Source organism: Chlorocebus sabaeus, chromosome 1, assembly GCF_047675955.1.
Source record: "Chlorocebus sabaeus isolate Y175 chromosome 1, mChlSab1.0.hap1, whole genome shotgun sequence".
Lineage (NCBI taxonomy): Eukaryota > Metazoa > Chordata > Mammalia > Primates > Cercopithecidae > Chlorocebus > Chlorocebus sabaeus.
Window position 1 is genome coordinate 92465504 of NC_132904.1, and position 12767 is coordinate 92478270.

Sequence of the window (12767 nt, forward strand, 5' to 3'; positions counted from 1 at the left end):
TAGTGGCACGCGTCTGTAATCCCAGCTTCTCAGGAGGCTGAGGCAGGAGAATCACTTGAACCCGGGAGGCGGAGGTAGAAGTGAGCCAAGATCACTGCACTTGATCTTGCTGAGACCACTGCACTCCAGCCTGGGCAACAGAGCAAGAGTCCATCTAAAAAAAAACAAAAAACAAACAAACAGAAACCCTCATTAAACTCTATCCTCTCTTGTTTACACAAGAAAATCTCTCCAGCAAATTCTTCCCTCCAGTTACTGCATCATAAAATTTTCTACTCAATCTCACTAATTAGCATAGAAACAAAGTATTATTTCTCTCATCTTCATCCCTCCAAATAGTGCTTTATTTCTCTGAGCTTCTTTATAGCAAAACTCACTGAAAGAGATGTCTATATATCAGAGGTGTTTGAACCAGAGCAACTCCATCTTGAATAGGGGCTGGGTAAAATAAGGCTGCAACCTGCTGGGCTGCATTCCCAGGAGGTTAAGGCATTCTAAGTCACAAGATGAGACAGGAGGTCAGCACAAGACACAGGTCTTGAAGACCTTGCTGATAAAACAGCATGCAATAAAGAAGCCAGACAAATCTCACCAAAACCAAGATAGTGACCAGGGTGACCTTTGGTTGTCCTTACTGCTACACTCCCTCAAGCACCATGACAGTTTACAAATGCCATGGCAATCATGAAAAATCCACCCTTTGTTTGGCATATAATCAAGAAATAACCACAAAAATGGACAACCAGCAGCCCTTGGGGCTGCTCTGCCCTTGGAGTAGCTAGCTATTCTTTATTCCTTTACTTTCTTAATAAACTCGCTTTCACTTCATGGACTTGCCCCGAATTCTTTCTCGAGCAAGATCTAAGAACCCTCTCTTGGGGTCTGGATCAGGACCCCTTTCCAGTAATATATATGCAGGGTTTCCAATTCCTCACTTCTCATTCTCTCCTAAATACACTTCAGTCCGGCCTTTGCCTCCACCACACCAACAAGAATGCTTTCATCAAGGTCATCAATAACCTCCACTTTGCTAAACCTATTAATACTTCCTCCTCGTCTATCAGCAGCATTTAACGTAGTTGATCACACCTTCCTCCTTGAAACACTTTCGACACTTGACCTCTAGACCTCTATACTCTTCACCGTTTTTCTCCTATTCCCTAGCCAGTCCTCTCAGGTCTCCTGTAATGGTTCCTTCTCACCTCCTTAACCTCATAATACTGGAGTGCCCCTAAACTCACTCAGTCCTTGAACTTACCTTCTCTATGTACTCCTCCTCTCCTTAATGATCTCATTTGTCCTCACAGTTCTCTGATGCGAAAATACTGTCTAAAGTGTGATATTCTTACGCACACACCTGCGCGCACACACACACACACACCCCACTGCTTAAAAACAAAAATGCAGGTTGGGGAAAGGGGACCAGCATCCTGTAATTGACAATAGTGCTAAAATGCAGAGAATGAAGTTACTGTTAAAATGCATAAGATGCAAATTTAGAGCAAAAAACAAATATGTATGGGGCTAAGAAACAAAAGTGATTTTCTTAGGAAGACTTTTTAGATTATTCCCACTCTTCCTGGATATATGCCTCCCTCAGCACATTCATCTTTAATTCATAGCTATTTAAAACTGGTCCTTTGCTAATGTTTTCAAGCAAATTCATGTTTTCTAGTTTGTTAAAATACACAGACTCAATAAATACTTGTTTACCAAGAAATCTTTCTAAACTAAAATCAGAACTCTTTTAGAGATTAGCATTTACAACACATCCATTACATTAAAAACAACAGTAATAAAAATAGTTGGCCAGATATATTCGCACTAAAATAAGGGGATAATATATAGGCTTAAAGTAAACGGATAAAGAAAAACCCACCAAGCAAATGGAAAACAAAACAAAACTATGGGTTGCTATTCTAATTTCAGACAAAACAGACTTGGCCAGGCATGGTGGTTCCACCTGTAATCCCAGCACTTCAGGAGGCTGAGGCAAGTGGATCACTTGAAGCCAGGAATTTGAGACCAACCTGGCCAACATGGCAAAACCCTGTCTCCACTAAAAATACAAAAGTTAGCCAGGTGTGGTGGTGCACGCCTGTAATCTTAGCTACTGAGGAGGCTGAGGCATGAGAATCCCTTGAACCCAGGAGGCAGAGTTTGCAGTGAGTCGAGATAGTGCCACTGCACTCCGCCTAGGCAACAGAGCGAGAATCTGTCTCAAAAACAAACAAAACAGACTTTAAACCAACAATGATCAAATGAGACAAAGAAGGGCATATTATTATACCCATTATAAAACGGGTAAAGGATTCAACAAGAAGACTCAACTATCCTAAATATATATGCATCCAACACAGGAGCTCACCTAGGTTCATAAAACAAGTTCTTAGAGACCTACAAAGAGACTTAGATAACCACACAATAATAGTGAGAGACTTCAACACCCCACTGACAATATTAGATCACTAAGGCAAGAAACTAACAAAGATATTCAAGAACTAAACTCAACACTTGATCAAACAGACCTAACATACATCTACAGAACTCTCCACCCAAAAACAACATTCTTCTCATATGCACATGGCACATACTCTAAAATCTACAACAGAATCAGCCACAAAACAATACTCAACAAATTCAAAGAAACCAAATTCATACCAACCATACTCCTGGATCACAGTGCAACAAAAATAGAAATCAATACTAAGAAGATCACTTGAAACCATACAATTACATGGTAATTTAACAACTTGCTCCTGAATAAACAATGAAATTAAGACAGAAATCCAGAAATTATTTAAAACTAATGAGAACAAAGATACAACATACTAGAATCTCTGGGACATCGCTAAAGCAGTGCTAAGAGTTAAGTTTACAGCACTAAACCCTCACATCGAAAAATGAGAAAGAACTCAAACTGACAACCTAACATCACACCCAAGGGAACTAGGGAACCAAGAACAACCCCAAAGCTAGCAGAAGAAATAACCAAAATCAGGGCTGAACTGAATGAAATTGAGACACACAAAAAACACACAAAAGATCAATGAAAGTGCAAGCTAGTCTTTGAAAGAATAATTAAGATAGACCATTAGCTACACTAATAAAGAAAAACAGAGAAGCTTCAAATAAACACAATCAGAAATGACAAAGGGGGCATTACCACCAACCCCAAAGAAATACAAAAAACCCTCAGTGACTACTATGAATACCTCTACAGACACAAACTAGAAAACCTACAAGAAACAGAAAATTCCTGGAAACATATAACCTTCCAAGACTGAACCAGGAAGAAACTGAAAACCTGAAGATCTAATTCCAAGTTCCAAAATTGAATCTGTAATAAAAAGCCTATCAACCAGAAAAAGCCCAGGAACAGATGGATTCACAGACAAATTCTACTAGATGCATAGAGAAGACCTGGTACCATTCCTATGGAAACTATTCCCCCCCCCCCGCCAAAAAAATGAGGAGGAAGGACTCCCTAACTCATTCTGAGGCCAGTATCACTCTGATACAAAAGCCTGGCAGAGAGACAATGAAAAAAGAAAACTTCAGACGAATATTCCTGATGAACATAGCTGCAAAAATCTTCAACAAAATACCAGCAAACTGAATCAAGCAGTGCATCAAAAAGCTAATCTACAATGATAAAGTAGGCTTTCTTCCTGGGATGCAAGGCTGGTTCAATGTGCACAAATCAATTAATAAATAGACTGAAAATAAAAACCATATGATCATCTCAACAGATGCAGAAAAGGCTTTCGATAAAATTCAGTAATGCTTCATGTTAAAAACCCTCCACAAATTAGGCATTGAAGGAACATACCTCAAAATAGTAACAGCTACAGCCAACATCACACTGAATGGGTAAAAGCCGGAAGCACTCCCCTTAAGAAAAAGAAAAAGACAAGAATGCCCCCTCTCACCACTCATATTCAACATAACACTGTAAGTCCTACCAAGAGCAATCAGGCAAGAGAAAGAAATAAAAAGCATTCAAATAAAAAGAGAGAAAGTCAAACTATCTGTTTGCAGATAATATATTTTATACCTAGTAAACCCAACAGTCTCTGCCCAAAAGCTACTAGATCTGATAAACAGCTTCAGCAAAATTTCAGGATACAAAATCAATGTACGAACGTCAGTAGTATTTCTATACACAAAATCCAAGCTGAGTGCTAAATCAAGGATGCAATCCCATTCATACCTACAAAAAAATGAAATACCTAGGAATGCAGGTAACCAGAAAAGTGAAAGATCTGTACAATGCGAATTACAAAACACTACTGAAAGAAATCAAAGATGATGCAACACATTGAAACACATTCCATGCTCATGGATACGAAGAATCAATATTGTTAAAATGACGATACCACCCTAAGCAATTTACAGATTCAATGCTATTCGTACCAAATTACCAATGATATTCTTCACAAAATTGGAAAAAAAACTACTCCAAAATTCATCCAGAATCAAAAAGAAGCCCAAATGGCCACAGCAATTCTAAGTAAAAAGAACAAATTTGGAGGCATCACATTGCCCAACTTCAAACTATACTACAAGGCTACAATAACGAAAACAGCATGGTACTGGTACAAAAACAACAGACACACAGACCAATGGAACAGAATAGAGAGCCCTGAAATAATGCTGCCTTCCTACAACCATCTGATCTTTGACAAAGTTGACAAATGCAAGCATCGGGGTAAGGACTCTATTCAATTAATGGTGCTGTGAAGGGGCTACATAGATGCAGATTGAAACTAGAACCCTTAGAAATTAATGAAGTGGTGATAAAGAAAATATTTTCTCAAAAACAACAAAACTTATCAGAGTATAACCAAAACTCTGGAATATGCACATATACACATGCCTATGAAATAATAGGACTTAGGTTTATAGCAACAGAATAATACAGTACAGCACTAGTCTGCCCTGGTTTTCTAACAGGCCTGCCACCAACTCAGCCAGAGATAGTTTTCTTTCCACCACAAGATCAAAACAGTAATCCCATCAGCTGATTCTTAGTCATTCCCACACATTTTTTTCTCTGCTGTTATTATAACAAAGGATTTTTTTTTTTCCTTTGTTACACTATTCTTAAAAGCAATGCTCTACCCTTTTGGTCTCGAAAGTTCCACCATTTCAAAGTGTAGCATTTAGGTGAACAAAGTTATACAAACTAATTATTGGTAGGGGGAAAAATTACTCTCTATATGCTTTTCAAAATAAAATAAATAAATAAGACAAAGCTCTCTTCACTTGTTTATTTTTTTGCTGTTGTTTCATTTAGATTTTGTTTTTAGTTACAAATATTCCTAAGAAACTTTCAAATTAAAATTATGTCTAAACAAATGAAGTTTGGTACCTACTACAGAAGTATATTTTGACTCAAACTCTGGACTTATAATAAGAATCCCTTTTAATGCTGCAAAGGCAGAAAAATCTTTCTCCAGATAGCAGGGGTTCACTTATCCCATCCAAATATTCCACACCTCAAACCACCACCTTAGCTTCCTCGGAAGGATGGAGACTGAGGTCTTCTACCTCCAACTAAAGGCCTCAGCCATCTTCCCTCCTGTCCTCTCCAGAGGAGGAATTTACTAAGTCTCCTTTTTTTTTTTTTTTAACCTCCCCTCCATTCCACAAACATTTACTGATATCATCAATGTACTAAATACTGGGGATAGAGTTCTCTATTTATAAAATTATAATGATATGTTACAAAATCTTGCAATAAGGATCAAAATCTTTTAAGGATCAAAAAGCAAGATCTGTAGAAAGTACTTAGTGTTAAATACTGAACTGGTAGAAAGTGTTCAACAAATAGCATTGTGGAAATACAAGAACAGAAGAGGAAGTCCATTTTTAAAAAGGCATCCACTAATTAAATTAAAATTAAGCAAAGCACTAGGCCCTAAAAGTACTTTTCATTCAGCTCTATAATGTAAAATGTCTTCATGTGCACTAGGAAAATTAAATATACATACTTTTAAACTCACAAGTTTTAGTTAACTGATGAATCACATAATACAAAGCATAAATATTGGGGAGAAATTTTTTTAAATATATATATATAAACACACACACAACCTATGTGATTTTTTAAATATATTCAATCAGAAGACAGACCCAAAACTTCAATCACAAAACCAATTTCACCACCAGTATTTTTCAGTGTAACTGTTAGAAAAGTATTGACCCTTTCTGGCACCACTGATTTGCCAGACTGTTAATGGAATTATCATAAATGACAATCATTTATTGTCAATCACAGCAACACCTGAAAGTACTTCACAGTAATGAAGAGAATCTAATATTTATAATTCAACAAAAATATTTCTTGAAAAAGTATTTCTGAAAATTAAAGATGCAGATAAACATAACAGCAGTATATACTTTAAGTGAAAACAACCCGGAAACATCAAGTCATCCATCTTTTCATATATCCTAATAAACAAATGCCTCTAGAGGATTTAGGAGAGGCTGTATTTCTACTGACCATAGTCATTACAATAAGATCTAAACCACTTGCCTTAAACTGTTTCACTCTTGCTGCCAGTTCAATTTTTCTTCAATATTCCGTAGAAAGAAAAGGTTCTTTTTAAAAAGTTATTTTCTTGTAAGTAATGTCCTGAGCACATACACAGCATGTTTGCCCAAGAACATTAAAGAATGCCTTCTATATTCTGATCGTGAACAAGCTTTTCTAGGAATGCAAATTTTGCTCTCAATACTTACACAATGCACTATAGTGTCATAAGCACTGTTCATGCTCTATTAGTCATTCTGTTGAAGATTTTATTAAAAAAAAATAATAAAAGGCCTGCAGTGTGTATAAAACATTTGAGACACAAAAGACTTATTGTCAGAATATTTGCAGGATTCTCAAAACAGAAAAACAATCCCCGCAAAACAAATTAATTTACAATTTTTAATTATGTTTAAAAATGCTAAGCCAGAACCTTGCATTAAACTTAACCAATTCATAAGATAAAAAAGATTATATAAATGATCATCATGGCATGAGAGACAACTTGTATTCTTCCGAGAAACAAAGGGGATTTGAGCTCTGGGACAGCCTTCCAACTGGTGCATGTTGGCACTTAGTTTGGAAAATCCCAAGGTTCTGAGGTACATGTGACCCTGGACACAGTTATCAATTTATTTCCAGGTCTGTCAATTACATTTCCCAAAATAAAACACAGGTATATGATTTCATAATGCAGCAGAGTCCGAACAACCAGTTTGTATAGAAAATGGTTTACATAGGTCTGTTTTTTCTCCAGAGTATTGTTTCTTCAAAGAACTTATTGGGAAATTTAAATAAATAAAGAGGTGAAAGCCAAAGTGTTCTGCTCAAAATGAATGTGTCCCTGGGAGAGAGGGGTGAGGACTGGAGGGCAGGAAGGACCTTGAATTCCAGCACCAATCCCACAGCCACAGCATCCCGTTTAAGGAGCTTCTCAGAATCTCTTCAAAAACCTCCAATTCAAATTCAGATGATAGCTCAAATGAAAACACACAGATTTATAAGTAGCCTAGAGGGAAAAAGTTATTTAAATATCACTTAACTGAGAGAAGAATCAAACTAAACTGAAAACTGGTCAGATTATTAGAACTCTGAAATTAACCCTTCCATTCCAAACTAAAGTATATAGGCAGAAACACTAAGAGAGAGAAGGTGATGTATTCCCTAAACACTCGCTCAAACAAACAATTTTACTTGGATAAGCATAGAAAACATGGAAATTTGTCTTGAAAAATGATCTGTCATATCATTTTCTCATCCCACCTTGCAAACCTGAATTCATTAAATTAAATTAGAAAGTCATATCCATTATTTTTGCTATCTAGATAGATATATTTTGTTTTTCCAAGACAAGCAAAACTGATTATTATACAATTAATCTTTCACTACCCTTTCAATGTAATGAGATACAACTTTTCTCCACAAACTTTAAAGTCATATAAACGAAGTTAACACAGGTAGGGTTTTTTTTTTTCCCAGTTACTAAGCTTAAACTCTCAGTAGGAAAGGTAGAGCATTCAATGTCTTTCTCTTTGTAGTCCAGAAAGGTTAAGCTAAAAATCAAAATATTGACATTACTCAGTGATCCATGCCCGCCAAGGACATCTCTCCCTAATTTTGAATCTCTTCCCTATTTACCATATTAGTTGTTAGAAATCATAAACTAGAAAACCACATAACAGATAAGGTTCCTTTCTAGAGCTATTATATGTACAATTTTGATTCCATGGTTATGAAAAGAACAAAAAAATGTTTAATGAAAAAAAAATTTATAATTGAAAAATATAATAATTTTTTTAGAAATGAATAGGCTATTTTAAAATGATTTTTTAAAAATCATATAATTAAAATGTGCCTTGAAATATTTTTAAAAAGGCACTGCATCATTAAACTTTCCAGTAATATGAGAATTACAGAGTATTTCCAAAATTAAGATAACGAGATTTACTAATATAAAGTGGCAAATCAGTAACTATCAATATATTATACACAATACAATATAAAATATACTCAATACTAAAATTAAAACTCTTATAGTTCAAAAATACTTTATAAATTTCAGTCCCTCAGAAATCTTGTGAATACCAACTATAAAATATAGCATTATAAATACAATAAAATTATTTCAATTATTTAAAGTTTCTGGGTTGGTATATAAAGCATCAGATTCTGTATGAAGCAAATAAAGTCACTCCTAACTAGCGTCCTTCACAGAATCCAAAGGAAGAAAAGTTTTAACAGTAAACTGCTCATAGTATAGCTTATCAAGCACCTACTATTTGGAAAACACTATAAAATTTGTACCTACTATTTGATTCAAAAAATGAAATCAGATCCTCATTTTCGTAAGCATAAAACTTAAATCCAGGTAGGAATAATATCATGGATACAAAAAAAAATGGTTTTTCTTTCCTTCAAGTCTATCATCCAATGATTTCAAAACCAGAATGAATCACAAATCTGACTAAAAATGAAGAAACAGTATGTTTTTCATTTACATAACCCATATGTCCTCTTATTTTTTCAGAAACAGTGATGGATTGGTTATAATCTTATACATGGTATAAGCAGAGGGTTCCACAGACATGAAACACAGTGAAGCTATACGGCCCTGCAAAAAAATTCATGATGCTACATGGTAAAGTCTAGAACTGGGAATTAGGAGATCATCTCTGACACTCAATAGTTCTGTAACCTCAGAGGAAAACCACCACCTTTCCTGGCCCTCTTAACATTTATTGTGCTTTGGAGTAAATTATTAGAGTTCTCTAGAACTATTTCCACATCTGAAAACTTTTGAAACTAGACTAGCATCCAAAAGCATCTGGATTGGTGGTTCTCCAACGGTTAAATGCCAATTCCTAACGTCACCTCAGTGATTCAGAATGTCCACACTGAAACCTAGGAAGTTAAACGTTCACCAAGTTCACAGTTGACTGAAATATACAGGTGGTCCTCAGCCACAGTTGAAAAACACTAATTGGATGATCTCTAATCCCTCTAAGAGTATAAAAAGATATAATTCATTTCAGCACCAAGCTTTTAGGAATTCAGAATCTAGCACAGTGTGTAGGGTACAGTAGATGTTAAACAATTATTTACAGAAATAAAGGAAGGGAAAGAGGCAGGGAAAAAAAGAAAGAAAGAAGAGGGAAAGGGGAGGAAGGAAGGCAGCTAGCTAACTGGTCATATTTTTGGCTAAGAAACATACAAAACAGTAGTAAAATTACACTTGAATAACATACACAACACACATCAATAGCTGGAAAGCAAAGACCTTAGTATCTGTAACATTTTGCATATAACATGAATTCTTGTCATCCGCTTCTCAAGTCAAACTGCAAAGTGCTAAGGAAGAAAAGGAAGAAAACAGAACATGGATGCCAAAAGAATTCTAATGGAAAATTACTGGATGACTAAAACTTAGTGACTGTTTTCCCCAAGTAGAAGAGAACACAGAATTTTAAGGACAGGGACTTGGAAATGGAAAGTTTGAAGTTACTGGTTACTCATATGTGCAAATTTCATTTTGGACAATATATAATCCAGAAATATTGCTGGCAATATTAACTTTTGTCTATTTTTATATCTGCATTTTACCATTCACTTACATTATAATTTTTGAGATGTTTTATCTTCACTTCTGATGATCTTCAAATGTCAATGGCTCTTAACACATTAACTGTAAACAAACACAAAGGAACTTAGGGGAATTCAGAAATTTAAGGAACCCTAAAGAATTCTAAATCATTGTGCAAAGCCTGCAGGGCAGGAACTGGTGGGGAGGAGGCTTTGGCAATTACCTGCTTCATAGTTTATATGGTCTTCAAAATGTAAAACTGTTATTTTGAATGAAATGATACTACCGATACTACCCTCTTAATCATCAGGTAATGAATGAAACGATACTATCCTCTTAATCATCAGGCAAAGAAAAAAAATCATTCTATTTTCTATCAGAAGGAAAAAAAAAACATTCAAAGGTAAAGAAAATTCTCTCCAAATATGAACACTCTCACTTGGTCAATGTATAAGTGTATCTTTATCCTTCTCCAGCAAAATAGCACGTCAAGGAAACTTGTGTCCTCATCACTACCACCCAATCAACCTGCCCTGGGACTGCCCTCTAACTACAAAGCTTTGGTCTGCACCTGGGGCACTGGATCTTCAGGCATGTGTGTTCTTTAGAGCACAGACCCTGAAGTCAAATGGACTTGAATTCACATGTCAAGGTGCCCTCTCTAATCTTCTGTTTTCTTCTCTGTAAAATGGAAACATTAACACTCTCTACTTTATACAGTTATGAGGATTATATGAGAAAATGCATAGAAGAAATGTAGCACCATGCCCAGCATAGTAAGCATGCAATAAATGTTGTGCTATTTATATTATTATTGTTGTGTTTAATATTAATACTACTAATTTATTGCTATAACTGTCTACCACTAGGAAAGCAAGGCTTGTCTTGGGTATTTCTATTTTGAGGCAATGCCTTTGCTTATAATAGAAGAATTTTATCTAATATTGTTAACAGAGAACATCTGTACTATACAAAATTTTATTGTTGAGCTTTGCTGGGCTTCTTGGCTCAGCTCAGGAATATTAAGGCTTGTAATCACCAGCCCATCATCAGCCAGTTATTTTCCCTTTTGCTAATGCATAACCTCCAGACAAGGCCTCCTCCCTACCTCAGCAACTGCTCATTTGCTGCTATCAGTAAAAGCAATTCTGCCAAGCAGAGAAATGGATATATTTTTGACTTAATGCCTATTAAATCCTCGGAGCCTGATGAATAAATGTTTTATCAATCCAGAGGAGACTTACATACATATGCTCTTCTATTCACTTTCAAATTATTAAACTCCTTAGGTTTGAAATTATATGCTTAAAATATTAATATTTAAGTGACAAATGAATATATAACACACAGATGTCTCTGGATTTTTAATAAAATGTTTAGGTCAAGGATATAAAAACAAACTGAACATTGGCAAAAGCATTCACAAACTAAAATGGTCAGATTTACTTCCCTTATGGAAACCACATCCTTACAACTCAAATGTTAGAAAATACCTAAGTAGAACCTGATGCAACATCCAGGAATAGGATAAAATACATGGATACATGGCTTGGAAATGGATGTCAAACTGGAAGTAAGCAGAGTAGACTATCAACTTCATTACCACTACTAGTTTACCATGCAATTCCTTGAGCTCTTCAAGTGAAATATAAAACAGCACATCAACCCATTCTTCATTTGATTTCTATTTCCCCATCACTTAATGATCTTGCCATTATTAAATGCATCACTTTCATTTTATGGTTCCAGACTAAGATTATAAAAATCTAACCCAAGACAAGACACAAAAAAACAGAAACCTAAACTCAAGAGTTCAGAGTGCTCCAAGTCACAGTTCTCTTCTTTGGTCTGCAACAATATATTACCTCCTCTCTTTCAGTGTGTTTCCTATTTTGGTAACTGCATTTGCAACTCTAAGGGTGTCTCTGGCATAAGTGAAATATTGCAGAATTTAGGTGGAAAATGTCTTTCTTTCTTTTAAATGATTCATTTGTACACAAGGGGAAAAGCTGCTATGACTCCAATACCCATTCTCTCCTATTCCTCAGTGACAGAACCTCCAAATTTAGCTCAGCACAAAGGCCTCACAGAAGAGACTGCCTATCCTAGCCTCTCGTTTACCTATGTATGGCCATGGGACCATGTTCTAGCCAACTGGATGTAAGCTTAAACACAAGACATGTGACTGCCAAAAAAGTATCCTTTAAAGAGAGAGAGTATGGTCTTCTTCTTCCCTTCCTCCTGAAGATATAATAGCTAGAGTTCCAACAATAATTTTGGTTCATGAGGTAACCCTGGAATGTAAGACAATCTGGGTCCTTGATACTTCAGATCCACCATATTAGATCTGTATTGACTATCTCCAGGCTTTCATGTGGAAACAAAAAATTTAACATCTCTTATATTAAGCTACTGTCAGTTTGGATTTTCTGTTATGCGCTGCTAAGCCTAAAGCATAACTTAAAAAAAAAAAAAGAATTTTCCAAATGTGTTTAAATTTTTAATTAAAATATATTTTACAGCTAATTTTTAATATATTTAATACACAGCATCTGCTCTTATTTACTCTAGACTAAAAATATTTAAAGAGACCAATAAAAATATTTATTCATACAAAGTAAGAGTCTTTGAAAGAATGAATATTCACTA

General features: G+C 35.4%; 1 protein-coding gene across 4 annotated transcripts in view; it reads right to left on the reverse strand.

Annotated features, from left to right (window-relative positions):
• Window positions 1–12767, reverse strand: part of MTMR2 (myotubularin related protein 2) — an 86864-nt gene that overhangs the window by 66193 nt on the left and 7904 nt on the right. For 3 of the 4 annotated variants that reach the window (XM_008020606.3, XM_038005292.2, XM_038005293.2), the window contains one exon: window positions 10150–10220. The exons of the other annotated variant lie outside the window; for it this stretch is intronic. The gene's annotated coding sequence lies outside the window, so the exon portion shown is untranslated. The remainder of the gene's footprint in view (window positions 1–10149; window positions 10221–12767) is intronic. 4 annotated transcript variants of the gene reach the window in all.